We start from the raw sequence: 17,702 nt of genomic DNA on the forward strand, positions 1-17,702 counted from the left end.
CCTCCCTGATTTTTCTCCCACTTTCTCCCCAAATGTACTTGGCCAATTCCCCCTGCTGTCCCGGTCATTGCTCCACCCCCTCTGCTGATCTGGGGAGAGCCGGCAACTAGCACATGCTTCCTCTGATACATGTGCAGCCTCCCCCAGCTGTGTCTTTTCACCTGATAGCGAGGAGTTTCACCGGCAGGACGTAGTGCATGGAAAGTTCCCCTCCCCCCAAACAGGCGCCCCGGCCGACCAGAGGAGGCACTAGTGCAGTGACCAGGACTCATAACCCCACCCACAGCGGCTTCCCACCGGCCTACACGAGCCAAATGTGTCTGTAGGAACGCCTGACCACAACTTCCCTCCGCTGTGCAACAATCTCTGACATTGGAGACAACAGTCGCCAAAAGACTCATTCTGAAGGAATGGAAGTCCTCCTCTTCACCTTCTTTTCAGGTGTGTGGCTCATGGACATGGTCTCTGTTGTACAGATGGAGAGACTCAGGTCCCTGAGAACCAACACGCTCGGAAGGTTCTCAACTATCTGGGACAGTGTTTTTGGCCTACTTCCACGAGGTTAAGAATGACCAGTGACTGAGGTTAGGGGTGATGGATGGCTCGCCCAGCTGGTATCTTATGGACCCTTTGCGCGGGGCCCCATGCACTTTTAGTTTTTTTTTACAAACATATAAGCACCTTATGCCGCTGATAGCGCCATGTTGCAATGTTGATGTATGGTTTTTTTTCTCTCCTTACTTTTCCTGTGTCTGAGCCTGTTTGTCTTGTTTGTATATTGTTCTCTAAAAATTAAAAATTAAAATAAAAAAAAGGAACGTCTGACCACACCAGAAGTACCCCTGCCGGGAATTGAACCCGGGTCTCTGGGGTGGTAAGCGAGTGCTTTTAGCGCTACACTACCCAGACGCCCTCCTTTTCTTTTTCTTTTTTTTTTGTCGTTGCCCTGTCAACCTTGCAAAAGTAAACAGTTAAGAGCATTGAAAATCCCCGGGTTTAAAGAAGGGCTCTTTGTCCAATAGGCAAGGTCACGGCAGAAGTAGAGCTATGTCAACAGTTGTGAGATGCGAGTCGAGATAGATGGAGGCTCAACACACAGGATACCGACACGGCTCACCAGAGGCAGATCTCTGCTGGCGCTTGTGCCAACAGTCTTAACAGATCACCTGGATTGACACTAGGGATGTTCATTTTGAAAATTTTCCAAAATCGATAATCGGTGAGAATTAACGATCAATTATCGATTATCGATTTTATTAATACTTAGAAAATTTTCAATATTTTCAATTTTTTTTTTTTTTTTTTTTTTTTTTTTTTTTAACAAAATGAATGCCTATGGCAGAAAATACGAAAGACAACGTGTTCTCCTCAATGAACTCTTTATTTCAATGTGTTTCCTCTCCAACACTGCTGTCCCCGGCGCATGCCGGTGTGAATTTCTCATGTTTAAAACAGTTTTGTTGGCACAAAGGCCCGTGCCCAGCCAGAAAACTAGAGACTATATGAAGCTCCACCTCACGTTAGTCGGCTGTGCAATGGAGTGGGGCGAGGAGGAACGAATTCCACCCAAACCTAGTCCAAAAAAAAAAATTTTTTTTTTTTTTTTTTTTTTTTAAATAATTAAAAAATCGATCCAAATGCCACAGGATCGATTCCAATCCTTAACGATCGATTATCGATTTTCGATAATTGATGAACATCCCTAATTGACACTACTGTCATTCCCAGGAACACCCGGCCTGCACCAGAAGCCTACACAATAGGGTTGCAAATTATGTACATTCTCCTTAACCAATATTTGAACACGTTAACAATTATTAATTAATACACAGGACAAGATGTTACTATCCCTTGTGCCAAAATCCGAGGAAAAACACATTTAGAAGCCCAATCCAGAATAAAACAAGCTAACAGGCTAACAAACTAATAAACAAGACACAAATCACCAGTTACCTACCCTAGCCAACAGCAGTATGAAGCATGTCATTGGGGTTTTCAAGTGGGCACCTTCCTTCACCGACGTTTCGTTAAGTTAGGCCCACGACACCTCAAGAAGGCTTAACGGTGTAATCCAGCGTCCTGGAAACACCCCCCTCCATGCTACCACCGCACAACTGCATATTACCTCACTATCTAAGCCTAGCTATCCAGGTCGATTCGGTATGACATTCCTGACTACACCACCACTGTCAATGATTCAGCCCTGTTGATGCGGACCGTTAATCATGACCACCAACAAACAATCCCTAACTACACCACCACTGTCAATGATTCAGCCCTGTTGATGCGGACCGTTAATCATGACCAACAAACAATCCCTAACTACACCACCACCGTCAATGATTCAGCCCTGTTGATGCGGACCGTTAATCATGACCAACAACAAACAATCCCTAACTACACCACCACTGTCAATGATTCAGCCCTGTTGATGCGGACCGTTAATCATGACCAACAACAAACAATCAATCTGACCTTAGCGAGCTCCCCAGCTAGCATGTTTCCTCCTTATCCACAGCCATTCACTTGCTCGTTCTGCTGCCTGAGACATGTTGCTAACCGCAAGTTTCAGGCTCCGTCCCCGAATGCCCAACTCAGTTAGTAAGGCAATAACGGACTTTGCCACAAAACCACGGCAGCCCACCTCTACAGGCCGCACTCGAGCCCTCCAACCTCGCTGCTCTGCCTCTGCTGCCATTTCAGCATACCTAGCTTTCTTGCGCTCATAAGCCTCCTCAACTCGATCTTCCCACGGGACTGTGAGTTCGATAAAATAAACTCTCTTCTCTACCTCAGACCACAGTAACAAGTCCGGACGTAGCCGGGTGCTAACTATATATGCTGGGATGACTAGCTGTTCATTCAAGTCAACCCTCATTTCCCAGGCTCCACCTACACTTAGCTGCCCTAACTTGTGCCTGACCTTAATTGGTCTAATCTTTTCTCCCTCACGTACAAATTTGATCTGTCTATTCTCTTTGCTAGCAACTAGAGAATTTACTTCTAGCCGCTTTTCCTCAACTGCAGCTGCCAAACATTTCAACACCTGGTTGTGACGCCAGGTGTATCGCCCCTGGGAGAGACTGACCTTACACCCTGACAGTATATGCCTCAATGTACATACACTAGAACACAACGGGCAGGCACCATCCTCGCCCAACCACTGATTTAAGTTCTGGGGAGATGGCAGCACATCATAAGTAGCCCCTAGAATAAATCTAATTCTGCTGGCCTCCATGCTCCACAACTCTCTCCACTTCAACTTTCTCTTCTCTACACTCTCCCAGTTCACCCACTGTCCTTGCTTTGCCTGCGACACTGCCTTAGTACATCTTACTGCCTCCTCTTGCCTATGTACTTCTTCAACTACCATCTTCCTCTTTTCTATTACTGATGCCTTGTTCCACACAGGTTTCCCTATGCACAACCCTAAGCCTCCACGCCCATGCTGCACCTGACCTATGATATCCCTGTGTCTAAGAGCTGACTGTGCTTGCTGTACTGCCTCCTTTGGGTTCCACTTCCTCCCTGTTTTAACTGTGGGCGCTACACTCCTAACCACTGGATCCTTTGACTGAGTCAGAGTCATTTCCAGTCTAACCTTAGCACACTTGAACTCCTCTGTCAGGCTAGATAATGGCAATTCCAATATGCCTTTCCCATATAAGGCTACACTGCTTAGGCAGCGTGGGACTCCGAGCCATTTTCTAATGAATGAGTTAATCATCCTTTCTAGCTTTTCTACCTTTGAAAGGGGAACCTCATACACTGTCAGTGGCCACATCAACCGAGGCAACAATCCAAACTGCAAACACCACAACTTTAACTTTCCTGGGAGCCCTGACTTGTCTATACTTGAAATACCTTGAATCATTTCCTGCCTCACCTCCTCAAACTGTCCCTTATCACTGAGACTTGCATCATACCATCTTCCCAAACTCTTGACTGGTTTCTCTAACACTGTAGGCAGTGTCAATAGTAGTCGGTTAATCATTCAAACAAAAACAACGTGGCTAGTATTGTACCTCTCGAGGGGAGGCACTAGCTTTGTTCATGTCGTTCAGTAGCTTACAAAATCCCTCACCGTCGTCCAACACCACATTTATGGGCAGCATGTCCTTTCCCAGCATGAAGGAAATCCTCAGAGTTCTTGTCTCTGCACGGCACCACATCATCACTACATCACTACAGCGTCTTCCAGCTAGCACAGATGTGGTTGGGGAGGATGGTGTGTTGTTCCACTTTCGCTTTGCACCGCATGTGCGGGCGCTGACTTTTCAGATGGTTGACATAAGCGATGTATCAGCAATCATATCTAGTAGGGATGCAGCGGTTTCCGGTTTGAAGGTCACGGTATCAAAACCGCTAAGATTTGCCGTTATACCTTCCCCCACGGTATCAGCTATCAGATATACTTAATATGCTGATGCTCTCTTCAGGCCAAATCTTTGCAAAAAAATTATTCCACACGAGCACCAACATTTCATAAGCAGCCAACAATGTCGGTGACATTAAAACCCAACAAAAATAAAGCCCCCCCCCCCCCTCAAAACCTTTTCAAGGCATCCTTTGTTTGCCCTCGTCCCCTACGTCCTGAGGCTGGGTGTTGTCCTTTTCCTTGTACATAGCTATAGCTTTTGAAGCAGTCGTCTCCCTTTACTGAACTTTATCATTTCAGACTAACTGACAAAGGATGAACAACATGTTCTCACCAATATCACTTTACACCTGGCTTACAATGGCTGACAATACAAGGCAAATATTGGCCAAACTGGTCCTGCCTGGTGTTAGCTTCCAGAGACAATAGCGTTAAAAATTAACATGTAGCACTGTGGAGTACAGTAGCAGACAGTACAAATCATTCTCAGTCTTTCTGCTACATTCAAAGATTTACTTTCACCAGTGCACCTTTGAGATTTCACAATCAAATGAAAAGTACAATCGCACAAGTGCAGTGGTGAGACGGATTACGGGGCCATTTGGTTTTCCCGAGCCACTTCTATTCCACGCGTAGCCGAAGCTGTGCACCATCCTAGTTGGTGGTGAAAATCCACGCATCCATTATGGACGTGGAAGCAAACGTACCTGAACACCGTGCAGCTTCGCTGTTCAGCTGGAAACAAGTACAGATCCTGTACATCGGTCGTTCACAAAGTAACACCTCACTTTGTGAACGCAAAAGGGAAAAAGCCAAAATACCACCAACTTCTAAGACATTCAGCAACCAGACAGGCCATCTTTATTCAAACTATTTGGAAAGGATCAAAACGATTGAAAGATGCTTGGATTCAGGCTTCAGGGGAGATGGATCAAATGCTTGGAATGTGCAGCATTTTTTGGGATGGAATTCCTTGTGTATGGCAAGAAGACCAAAGGAAATGAAAAGAAATGCTAGAGTTGAAAGTTCACCCAGTATTGACAGTCCAACGTTGCTGGAGGAAAACATTATACATTGAAAAATGTCAGTATCAGTCTGTCAGATACTAGGCTAAAGCTAGTACTATCGGGGACGGGACTAGAAATAACAGAACTCTTGACGGCCAGAGGGACAGGGGAGGGACCTAACCCAGCCTCTGACCCAGACTGACCCAAACCATAACCAATCATCAATCCACATGACTAAACCCAACCAATCATCACTCCTCTTGTCCCTCCAGCCAATCTATTCTAGCATGGACCCTTGCCTACCAATACCCCCCCGAGGTGAAGAAGCACAAATTAAAAGTTTTTTATTATTATTACTATTGGTATTATTTTTTTCTTCCTGTGGCTAACTGACCAATGAAAAACTAGGCTGACAAAGACTCTTCTCATGGGTTGGTCAACTGTTAGGTGCAGTGCTCTGCTCCTCATGCAAATATTCAGTTGACAGCATCCAATCAAATCTGATAGAAGTTGACAACACAGCAGCAATGAAATCAAATCTAAATCTAAATATTGACTGTGTTGCATTCATGCAATAATGTGAATGGAAGCAAACGCTCAATTAAGTCTGAGATTAATTGAGTCTCACTGAGCGTGCAGGAGGATACACAACGTAGCCACCTTAGCTTAGCATAACCCACATCATCAAATCAGCAGGAAAAGCCTACCAACAGGTCTCAAAGTACAAGGTGGCCTTTAAAAGTCACAATTCAATTGAATATTTGAAAACTTTGACTAGACCCTAAACCTCTCAAGTCTTGCTTCCAGGCTTACTTCCCTGTACTATCAGACAACTCGTGTTGGACATCTTACAACACTATAATCCATAATCCATAGGTGTGTTGGCCTACACACACTCCCCAGCAGTGACACACAGGCCTACACGTCTGGCATGTTCATGCTCCCACAAGCACAAGCCCTCCTAGGAAAGAGCCACGTTGCCAGGCCACGCTTCTGATGGCAGATAGTGAGAGCTGTAACAGATACAAACCCATCATTCTATTGACATGGAATGTCACTATGCCAGACAACAAAACCTTCTCAGAAAAACGATCAGATTGGGCGTCCGGGTACTAGTGTAGCGGTAGATTCCCTGCCTACCAACACGAGGGTCGCAGGTTCGCACCCCCGCGTTACCTCCGGCTTGATCGGGCGTCCATAGAGGCATGATTGGCTGGTGTCTGCGGGTGGGACACCGGATTGGGGGTATGTGTCTCCGGTCGCTGCACTAGCGTCTCCTCTGGTCGGTCGGGGGGCCTGGTCGGGATGGAAGGGTATACTGGTGGGAATTAGGGATGCACATTTTCCGCAAATTCCAAACTCGATCATTGGTAACATTAACAATCAATCAATCGATTAATTGTAATTAAAAATACACAATTTTCCAAACCATACCAAATGTGTTTTTTCCTCAATAAAACGTTTATTTATGCAGCAGCAACGTATTGTATATTTCTCACAGCATTGCATAGCATAGCCTACACTATGAAACACATAAAAACGTGGAGGCATAACTTTTTAGACATGTCAACATTTGCCCAGAATCCCCGTCACGGCCGCAGGGGCTCACACTTACCCACGCAGATTGTGACGCGAGGTTACTCCAGGCGAGCCAATTTATCCGAATGAACACTGTTCTACTTGAACAGCATCTTATGACTTGTCTGAAAAGGGCTATAGTGATGTAGCCGAGTGTCCGGGTCCGCCTATTACTTACACTTTGTTAAAACAATAAACGAGAGTCAGGCTGTAACGTTATAACACGTTTCCCACATTCATTCTCAGTTAGCTCCTAGCGTTAGCACACACAAGCTCTGGTCAACAACAAAGTCACCCACTTCCGGTACGGCAACTCTCGAGGGGACAAACACAGAGCCTCGCATACACGCTGAACACAGTCTGTTACAGTGATATAATTGCGCCCTCTGGAGGATCATTGAAAAATGATTTGAAAACACCATTTAATGCGTTGCTTTTATGTTTTGTTTTGATCGAGTAATTTTTCTTTGCTCGAGTAAATCCTTAAAGGATGGGTTTACCGATGGGGAATATGAATATATATTAATTCTTAAAAAATCTTAAATTTCGAATCCGTTGAAATTTTTGAAATTGCTTGTTCACAGCCAGAGAAAAAAATAAATGACAAAAAAAAAAAAAAAAAAAAAAAAAAAAAAATTGGGCCAGGTGACGCGTTTCGCGTCGAAACGCGTCACCTGGCCCATTTTTTTTTTTTTTTTTTTCCTTTTTTTTTTTCTCTGGCTGTGAACAAGCAATTTCAAAAATTTCAACGGATTCGAAATTTAAGATTTTTTAAGAATTAATATATATTCATATTCCCCATCGGTAAACCCATCCTTTAACAAGCAATTAATTGTGTGCATCCCTAGTGGGAATAGCGTGATCCTCCCACGTGCTACGTCCTGCTGGTGAAGCTCCCCGCTGTCGGGTGAAAAGAAGCAGCTGGCAACTGTGCATGTGTCGGAGGAAGCATGGTGCTAGTCTACCGCTCTCCCCAGATCGAGAGAGGGTGGAGCAGACCCGGGGCAGCAGGGGGGGGGGGGGATTTGACAGGGGAGGAAATGGGGCAAATTATATATATATAAAAAAAATCATATAGTGATATAAGTAATTTTGTTAGGGTTTTTTAACTGTCAGCGGTTCTAATCAATCTGCTAGCTGTAACAGCTGACAAAACTCAAACTTGCAGTGCATGATGTTTGATTACTGGCCTCAGGGAAGGAAAATCACACCTGTAATTTGTCAGATAAGCAGCAGGCACAAGGAGGAGACAGCGTTATTACTGTATTAAGAGTACAATAAGTAAACAACTAGAATACAGAATCAACCTGACCTAGTGCAAAACGTGTTGCATCATGCAAGCCTTATTATCACAGTGCAAAGAGCCGTGTAATGAACAGAGCAAGGTGTTCATCCTGGCCAGAGGTAGAGCACGAGACAGGCTCTAAATCAGCGGTGGCTCTGGAGGAACCCTCCGGAGAGCAGATCTATGGCACAACAACCATTAGCAAGTGTGCTGGCCAGATGCTATCCGCTAATGAGAAAGCCACCTGTGGCTATGAGTGGCTGATGAGCATGTCAGGTCTGCAGAGACCCAGAGGAGCAAAGACACAACAACACACCTCATCTCCTCTGTTCAACTGACACATCAGAAATGACATGTAGGACAGCAGACAGTGCGACCCATCGTCAACAGGGGGTAATTAGCGTATAGCAGCACAGCACTTAGCCCATATTTCGCATTTCATCTACTCACTCCAAATAGCAAAAGACTGTGCCAACAAAAGCCTAACATCTTTAAATACCAGCAAAGACTTCACATTTATCGGCACACATTTTCTTGTGAGTCTTTGTGTGTGGCTGGTAACATGGATAAAACTATCCTATGATCAAATCAGGTCGATGGGCGGGCGGTGTAACGCCCGAGGCACCAGCCTAATGCCTATACGACATTAACGCCCGAGGCACCAGCCTATACGACATTAAAGCCCGAGGCACCAGCCTAATGCCTATACGACATTAACGCGCGAGGCACCAGCCTATACGACATTAACGCCCGAGGCACCAGCCTATACGACATTAACGCCCGAGACACCAGCTCATACGAGACACCAGCTCATACAACATTAACCCCCGAGACACCAGCTCATACAACATTAACCCCCGAGACACCAGCTCATACAACATTAACCCCCGAGACACCAGCTCATACAACATTAACCCCCGAGACACCAGCTCATACGACATTAACCCCCAAGACACCAGCTCATATGACATTAACCCCCGAGACACCGGCTCATACAACATTAACCCCCGAGACACCAGCTCATACGACATTAACCCCCGAGGCACCAGCTCATACGACATTAACCCCCGAGGCACCAGCTCATACAACATTAACCCCCGAGGCACCAGCTCATACAACATTAACCCCCGAGGCACCAGCTCATACAACATTAACCCCCGAGACACCAGCTCATACAACATTAACCCCCGAGACACCAGCTCATACAACATTAACCCCCGAGGCACCAGCTCATACAACATTAACCCCCGAGGCACCAGCTCATACAACATTAACCCCCGAGGCACCAGCTCATACAACATTAACCCCCGAGGCACCAGCTCATACAACATTAACCCCCGAGACACCAGCTCATACAACATTAACCCCTGAGCCACCACTGATACAACATTAACCCCCGAGCCGCCAGCTCATACGACATTAAAGAGTCTGAAATGTACCTAGATTTGATAGAAAGATGAACATTCCAGCTTTTCAACAACTAGGGCACTGCTAGATGATGTCACTAAGTTGACTGTACACTACAGTACTATAAGCTGCTAGATGATGTCACTAAGTTGACTGTACAGTGTACACTACTACTACAGTACTATAAGCTGCTAGATGATGTCACTAAGTTGACTGTACACTACAGTATAAGCTGCTAGATGATGTCACTAAGTTGTAGGGCTGTGAATCTTCACTGGCCTCACGATTCGATTCGATTACGATTCATCTGTCAACGATTCGATTCGATTCGATTAAACGATGCATCGCGATGCATCTTAAATCGATGCATCACTTTTTCCGCAATACATGATTTATTTTTTCTCACTTTCTTTTTTCTCACTGTGTGGCTACTTTTAAAATAAAAGTGCATTTGGAATTGCATTGTATTATGATCCATAATTAAAATAAACAACTGCATGTACTTACATTCTATTTGATTTGATTTTTTTTTTTTATAATCGATTTTTGATATTTGTTAATCGATGCAGAATCGTGCACGTCCGCATCGCGATGCATCTTATAATCGATTATTTTTGACACCCCTACTAAGTTGACTGTACACTACAGTATAAGCTGCTAGATGATGTCACTAAGTTGACTGTACACTAAAGTATAAGCTGCTAGATGATGTCACTAAGTTGACTGTACACTAAAGTATAAGCTGCTAGATGATGTCACTAAGTTGACTGTACACTACAGTATAAGCTGCTAGATGATGTCACTAAGTTGACTGTACACTACAGTATAAGCTGCTAGATGATGTCACTAAGTTGACTGTACACTACAGTATAAGCTGCTAGATGATGTCACTAAGTTGACTGTACACTACAGTATAAGCTGCTAGATGATGTCACTAAGTTGACTGTACACTACAGTATAAGCTGCTAGATGATGTCACTAAGTTGACTGTACACTACAGTATAAGCTGCTAGATGATGTCACTAAATTGACTGTACACTACAGTATAAGCTGCTAGATGATGTCACTAAGTTGACTGTACACTAAAGTATAAGCTGCTAGATGATGTCACTAAGTTGACTGTACACTACAGTATAAGGATTTTGAATGTTTTGATTAGGGATGTCCGATATTATCGGCCTACCGATATTATCGGCCGATATTAGCATAAAAAAAAATCGATATCGGAAAATATCGGTATCGGTTTTCATGCCGATATATATATATATATATATTTTTTTTTTTTTATTTTTTTTTTAAATACAGGGGGAGTCTCACTGAGAGCAATGCTCTCTTTTTCAGGAGTGCCCTGTTCACATTCACACACACATTCATACCTGGAAGCTGACCAGTACAACCACAGTCTGATCTGTTGGCCACTGAGCAGCTCCACTGGAGCGGTTGGGGTTAAGGGCCTTGCTCAAGGGCACCTCAGTGGTGGTAATGAGGGAGGGGCAAGCGCTGCCTTTTCACTTTCCCCACCCAGATTTATCCTGCCGGTCCCGGGGATTGAACCGACGACCTTCTGGTCACAAGCTCGCTTCTCTAACACTTACAACTTTAACACAACATGCATATTATATATTAAACTCTTCAGCTACATTAAGCTACATTATGTAACTTGTTACGTGAAATTTTGGTGGGAAAAAAGCCCGCTTATATCGGTATCGGTTGATATCGGTTGATATCGGTATCGGAAATTAAGAGTTGGACATTATCGGATATCGGTAAAAAAGCCAATATCGAACATCCCTAGTTTTGATTAATCAAAGCAACCAGAATCCAAGTCAGAAACACAACAGCACATGCTGTGAGCTTGGTAGAATTCAAAACACTTAATATACCAACCCTGAACTAGCCTCTACTCACAGTACTGTACTGTACAATCAGCCTAGTGACATCATCAAGCAGCGCCCTAGTTGGTGAAAAGGTGAAATGTTATTTATCTTGCTAGCAAATCTAGGTAAATTGAAGGTAGGGATGCACGATATATCGGCAATCATATCGGTATCGGCCAGTATCGGCCGATTTTTTTAACATATCGGTCATATCGGTATCGGTCAGATGTTGCAATGTTAATATCGGTTATCATTATCAGCCAAATTCTTCACATTGATATGAAATAATGCAGTAAATCTATGATTTATGGGCTTTTCCAAAGGCTTTGCAAATAAAGAAATGCATAACTTTTTCAAATTCAGTGTTAACATGTGTTTTTCAGTATGTACAAAATGTGATGATCATAAAAATGTGGTTTTATACAGATCATATCGACATCGGTAAATATCGGTTATCGGCCATAACAGCAATGTTAATATCGGTTATCGGCATCGGCCAAAATTTTCATATCGGTGCATCCCTAATTGAAGGCGTCCGAGGTGAAATGCAAATGAACTACAGTCATATGATCAAATGCTTCATGTCCTCTTTAACCCCCGAGGCACCAGCTCATACGACAACCACAACACAACAACAACACACCCACACACACAACAAGGGGCCGGAGTTCCACCAAACTAGAATTGAAGGCGGCATAGCAGCCTGATAATCTTAGTATTATACAATCCTCACAAACAATATTTGCAAATTGCATCTTAAAAGCTTAATGATCTTTGACACTTTGTAAGGAAGTCTAGCATGACAGTCATTACACGGTTACAAAGCATGCACACGTGTAGCCTGTAGCCATTGTCATTGCCAAGAACAGGATTTTGCAGACACGCCTCCTTTCATGCACTATATATATATATAGATATATACTACTGAGCTGGGTGCAGTTTAAAGTTGCCTTGGCTTCAAAAATGTGTGAGACTGGGTGGGTTTCATATCACACTTTTATGCGTGTCAGTTGTCACTCACACTATACACATATAGCCTACTTACGGCGGGTCAAAAACCACAAAACGAAACTTTGGTCTCATCGTCTTGAACAAATTTACCACCTAGCCTCAATGCAGCAGCCAGTGGCATTTCACTATTTAAATAGGCCAAAACATGCAAAAATGAGGACAGGAGCACACTGGTGCCCTCCTCAATCGAGATGCTCTCCTTTCAATTTGATGGGAACCAGACACCCTGAGAAAGTCGAGTAACATGAATGGAATGCAGAGGGAGGTCAGAGATACTCTGAACAAGTCGGGACAGGGGGATCCCCGGCTTAGGTGTGAGGACGGGCAGACAAGAGAGTAGCACAAAAGAGAAGAACAGACGTTGGCCTTTATTGGGCATCCTGTAAAACTTGAAATGGTTTACCAGTCCCACCTCCTTAACTAAAAACATGTTTCGGGCTCCATTTGGCATATAGGCACATCTGCTGCAGCATAACATACTTTAGTTAGGCAGTCTGAGTGCAGAACCCGAGCCTGGGCCCAGACCTTCCAAGCCCCGCCCAATCCACAGTTGTGGAATTGGCTGTTGTCGAGAAGAGGAAATGAGTTTACGATTTGAAAATTCAGTCTGAAATATCAGGCTAGCGGAACGCTGAATGCATTAACGTTTGTGTCTAAATGTGAGAAATAAGATTGAAATTCTGTGAGCTGCGGCCAATTCGAGCTTAAAGTCCAGTAATAATGACATTTAGGCTAAATATCAAACACTCAAATTATGCCACATGGATCATTTCAGTATGGTGTCTTAATAATTTTCTAAAATACACAAAGTAGGCTACATTAAAGTGACACTAGCCTATGACAAAAAAAAGGGAGTTGCAGTCCACAGGAAACTGGGCCATCATGTGAGTGGCGGAAGAACTTCATGTGTTTCTAATTATGAGGGGGGGAGTAGGAGACGAAAGCTCAAAAGAGAGACCTATGGAAGAAACTAAATGAGCAATGGCTATTGTCTGGCAGTGACATTGTGAACACAATAAACTATAGTAGAATAAACAAACCCAATCAAGTAATGAAATTGCAACAGGGCTGTGTGGTTGCAAAACAACTGAGCACAGCTCACAGCAACCTAAATAAGTAATATGGCCAATATCATATAAAACCAGTTTAGGACAAAACATGAACATAATCTACTTGGTCTACTCGAGACAGTGTCCAAATTTAGAAGGCAGACTGCTGCACAACAGGCCATGCAAATTCAAAAGAATGTCACTGTGATGAAAATGTGACAGTTATGTTACTTACCCATTGTGAAAATGCATGTGCCAGTGCTGCGAATGTTTCTAAACTCCAGCCTGCAGCACAGAAGAGTGACTCAAATTACTGTAGCAGTGTCAATTAGCACATCTACCGTGTTTGGTAATTACATTTCTATAGATCCTTACTGAAATACTTAAATTTGCAATTTCACTGTCAACTGAACCATGCAACCCTAATGCTTGCTACGTTTAATTGATCCATGAGGCTGAGCAACAAGCGCTACATGAGTGTAAACAGCCGACAAGAAAACGCCTTTCCAAGGCAAGAGGAAGTTGATGATAAGCCAGGCCAGTATGGGTCAATGTGTTCGGGTGAGCTGGGACAGTAGTTGTCCATGGCTGAATCACAGCGATGCGTACAGCAAACTCATTGTTTCCCCCTGCACACAAAAAACACTGGCTCGCCTTGTGAGAGGAGGCTGCTTGCTTGTTCATATATTTGGTCTGTGCGACATGCTTTGCATTGGCAATGAGGCTTGCTCTGCAACTGGACGGGAACCGCTGACAACAATAAACCCTATTCACTTGCATTAACATGATGCTCCCTTGACACTCATTGCAGTCGCACACTCAGTCTTGTCAGCAAGTTGCTTCCACACAACCTTCCCTCACACATCTCCCCGTTTTTTTTGGATCACTGTCCTCCATGTCCAATCCATCCATTTTATCTATTCTCATCAATACTCATCTATATGTATGAGTCTTTCACACAGTGGTGCTTAGCCAATCCATTAATTGACATATCCACACTCAGCATGCCTGACTCTACAGCAGTGATGATAACGCTATGTTGCTGTTGTTATTCAAAACATCTCTGTTAAAGTTTGCCCCTTTCCCCCCAAAAAGGGAAAGGCCCCGTATGACTTCATGGCAAACAGTAGTTAAGGTTACCAGCTCTGTCCTGACTGCCTTCGACCCCCAATCAATACAAAATATGTATCAGATGTAAATGAAGAGACGAGATTGTTGACACTAATCCACTGAGTTAATGTGTACGTAAAATGAAGAGAGGAAAGCAGCTGAAGTAATGTGGCCATCATGTCGCTGATTCACTGAGATAAGTGACAGCGGAACATGGCACCGCCACACAGGTAGCTTACATTTACGTTAAGGCCCCAGCAGCCGTTGTGTGGTGTGGCTTAAGAAGCTTAACCACAGCCTATAACCAGCTAAAAATAGACAACCAAGCTGGCGTCTTCAACGTATTTCTAGCTAGCTAGCGTTAGCTAACATGAACACATTGCGTTACATTAGGCTGTAATTTTCGTATCGGTCATTGGGATACATTTTATGGAGTACAACGCTGAATAATGTGTTTGTTTTTGTAACGGAAAATAGACCTTAGTTCGTGTACTGTAGCAACGGGCTACATTTAGCTCATCTATCTCAGCAGACTGTGGCTTCAGTGAGTCAGGTTGGATCAGGATTAATAGGAGATGTTTTGTCGTCAATGGATACAATGAACAAATACAAGGCCAGCGAGCAGCATAGCCAGATAGATGAGAGGAAAATAGATTCTATAAAATAACACTTATTTGTACGCAACCATGTAACAGAACGGTATTTATCTCTGGAGTTTGTATTAAGACACCGCATAACACAACACATAGTCCGAGACTTGTAGGCTCATGCAGGAATCAGCGGTGTAGCTAGGTGTGCTTTCGACCAAAGAGAATGAAAATATTGTGTTTACCTTGACGTGGAAATAATTCAACTGTTAAGGGTTCCAAAATAACTACAGTAACTACTGAAATGTGTCCTGGATCCCTCTGAGTCTGTCCGATGCACTCAATGGTCCGATGTTTTCATGGAGAAGGCGGGTTGTGTCTGTGTGTGACTGCGGGAGGGAGAAGGGGGGAGTTCCCACACGTATGCTGCCTTTAAGGACCATCAGCGATATTGTATTCACAGTTTAGATGTGCAACAATTAGTGCATCATTAATCATTAATCATTTATTTTCCATTCTCTCTGCAACTTTTAATTGTCACGTATGTTGTGCATAATCGGGTTGAAGAATTGCTGAAGTTGAAGAGACAGCACCTGCGAATTGCATTTAACATACATTTGGTACAAAAGATATATGACAACTTTCAGCTAATAAATCAATTAAATTCCTGGTGAGCATGTCTCTTAATTCTGCCACTGCAGTCACTTGATTTCTAAAAAAAAATACACACCAACTACAGTAAGGAAATCGTTTTAACGCGGTATATGGTATTATTATTTGCGGCCAAAAGCAGCGTGTTGACGACTTCTGAAATGTGACGTGGAAACTTGCGAGGAGCACATGAAGACAGCAAAGTCAACCACTCTTCTGTCTCCATCTATTGGTGATTATAGGAACATTATTTAAATTAGAAATAACTGTTTGCATAATGGTCGAATATTTTGACCACCAGAAATGTAGGAAATTTCCCCATTTATCATTACGAGTAAAATCATATTTTTATATATACAGTATGCAGCTCCTCGGCCACCCTCGGCCTCGCCCGCTCAACTGGCATGTGCAGTTAGGAGTTTATTTATTACTACTCACTTTTCTGTTTTTACTAGGCTCAATTTAATCACCTACAAATAATATAGTGACTACTACTGGCTAATTTGATTAGTTTACTTTTCTAGCTTTAGCCAACAATAAAATTAACAGTTTCTTAATTAAATCATATCGGGCCACACATTTTAGGTTTAGATTTAGACTTTTCCTTACTCACTAGTATCACCACCAATCAGAATAGCCCCATTGTTCTGTTAAACACCTTGGATAAGATTGTTAATCCTGTGCCCAGATGTCCCTGCCTTTTCAAATGCTTGTTTTTCTGTCAATAATATGATCAATGTGTCAGACTGCAGAACACCCTCTCTCCTCCCACTGTTGTAACCCCAGCCTCCCCCAACCCTCTCAGCCTATAGCCCAATTTCTCTATACATAACCTAACTGTCTCTCACATGAAATCATCATCTAACCCACTTGATATAATTCCACATCTCTTCTTTCTATTGGCCCCAGACTCTTATAAATAGCCCCCTGACCTCCTGCTGTGTGAGTATTTCAAGCAACCCACCCAGCATTCAACCCATTCTTAAAACCCCTACCCTCCTTGGCCCTACTCTCCAACAAAACTGCTGACCTAATTCCAAGCAGCCCTTCATAATAAAAAGTGTTGGGGTAACGCTCGACCCTAGTGTGACGTCCACTGTGACGTGTGACTCATCACCCCATCCTCAACAGCCAATCAGCCCCTCAACTTGCCAATATGACGTCGGTAATGATGTCAATGCCGAGGCCATGATGTGGCAGTACTTATAGCCATGTTCAGCGCGTCATCGTCCTCTTTCCCTGATCCTTCTCCTCCATGGTCGCTGTACCTGGGCTGATCGTATCCCATCCTCTGAAGCTGTGTTTCACCGCACCCACCTCCCCAGTCCACCACCAATGTCTTGACTCCAGAAGAACCCCCTACGGGGGGGATTCTCTATCCTAGTCCAAGCAGATGCCCTCCTCTCTCACCACAAGAAGAGAGGCATCTTACCACAGAGTCATTACGCCAAAGAACTAGTTGCCATGCTGCCATGCCATAGAATTAGTTGCCATGCCATTTCATGCCATAAATCTAATCGCCATGCCATTTGTGAATAAAGCTTGCTTGTTAAATTCTACCCTCTGGTCTCTCATGATTGAAATGCAGTAATATAACTTGTTACCAATAGGAGTTCAACCAGTTACCATGTCAAGGAATGCAAATTACAACTTCAAACTGAGCTGCTGTCAGCTCCTCGTTATAGGTTGCATGGAGTTACATTATGATGCATTCTCCTCAGTAAAAATTAGTATTGGACAAAGGTAAATTATAACGTTATCA

At 43.6% G+C, this 17,702-nt stretch overlaps 1 protein-coding gene across 2 annotated transcripts in view; it reads right to left on the reverse strand.

Annotated features, from left to right (window-relative positions):
- Positions 1 to 15,661, reverse strand: part of LOC310789380 (phosphatidylcholine:ceramide cholinephosphotransferase 1-like) — a 40,324-nt gene extending 24,663 nt beyond the window's left edge. Inside the window, exon 1 of one of the 2 annotated variants that reach the window (XM_083651016.1) lies at positions 15,535 to 15,661. The gene's annotated coding sequence lies outside the window, so the exon portion shown is untranslated. The remainder of the gene's footprint in view (positions 1 to 15,534) is intronic. The other variant, XM_083651017.1, reaches the window with a different exon arrangement.
- Positions 15,662 to 17,702: the final 2,041 nt, after the last annotated feature.

The sequence above is a fragment of the Poromitra crassiceps genome (genome assembly GCF_964638095.1).
Source record: "Poromitra crassiceps genome assembly, chromosome: 14".
In the NCBI taxonomy this organism is placed as follows: domain Eukaryota; kingdom Metazoa; phylum Chordata; class Actinopteri; order Beryciformes; family Melamphaidae; genus Poromitra; species Poromitra crassiceps.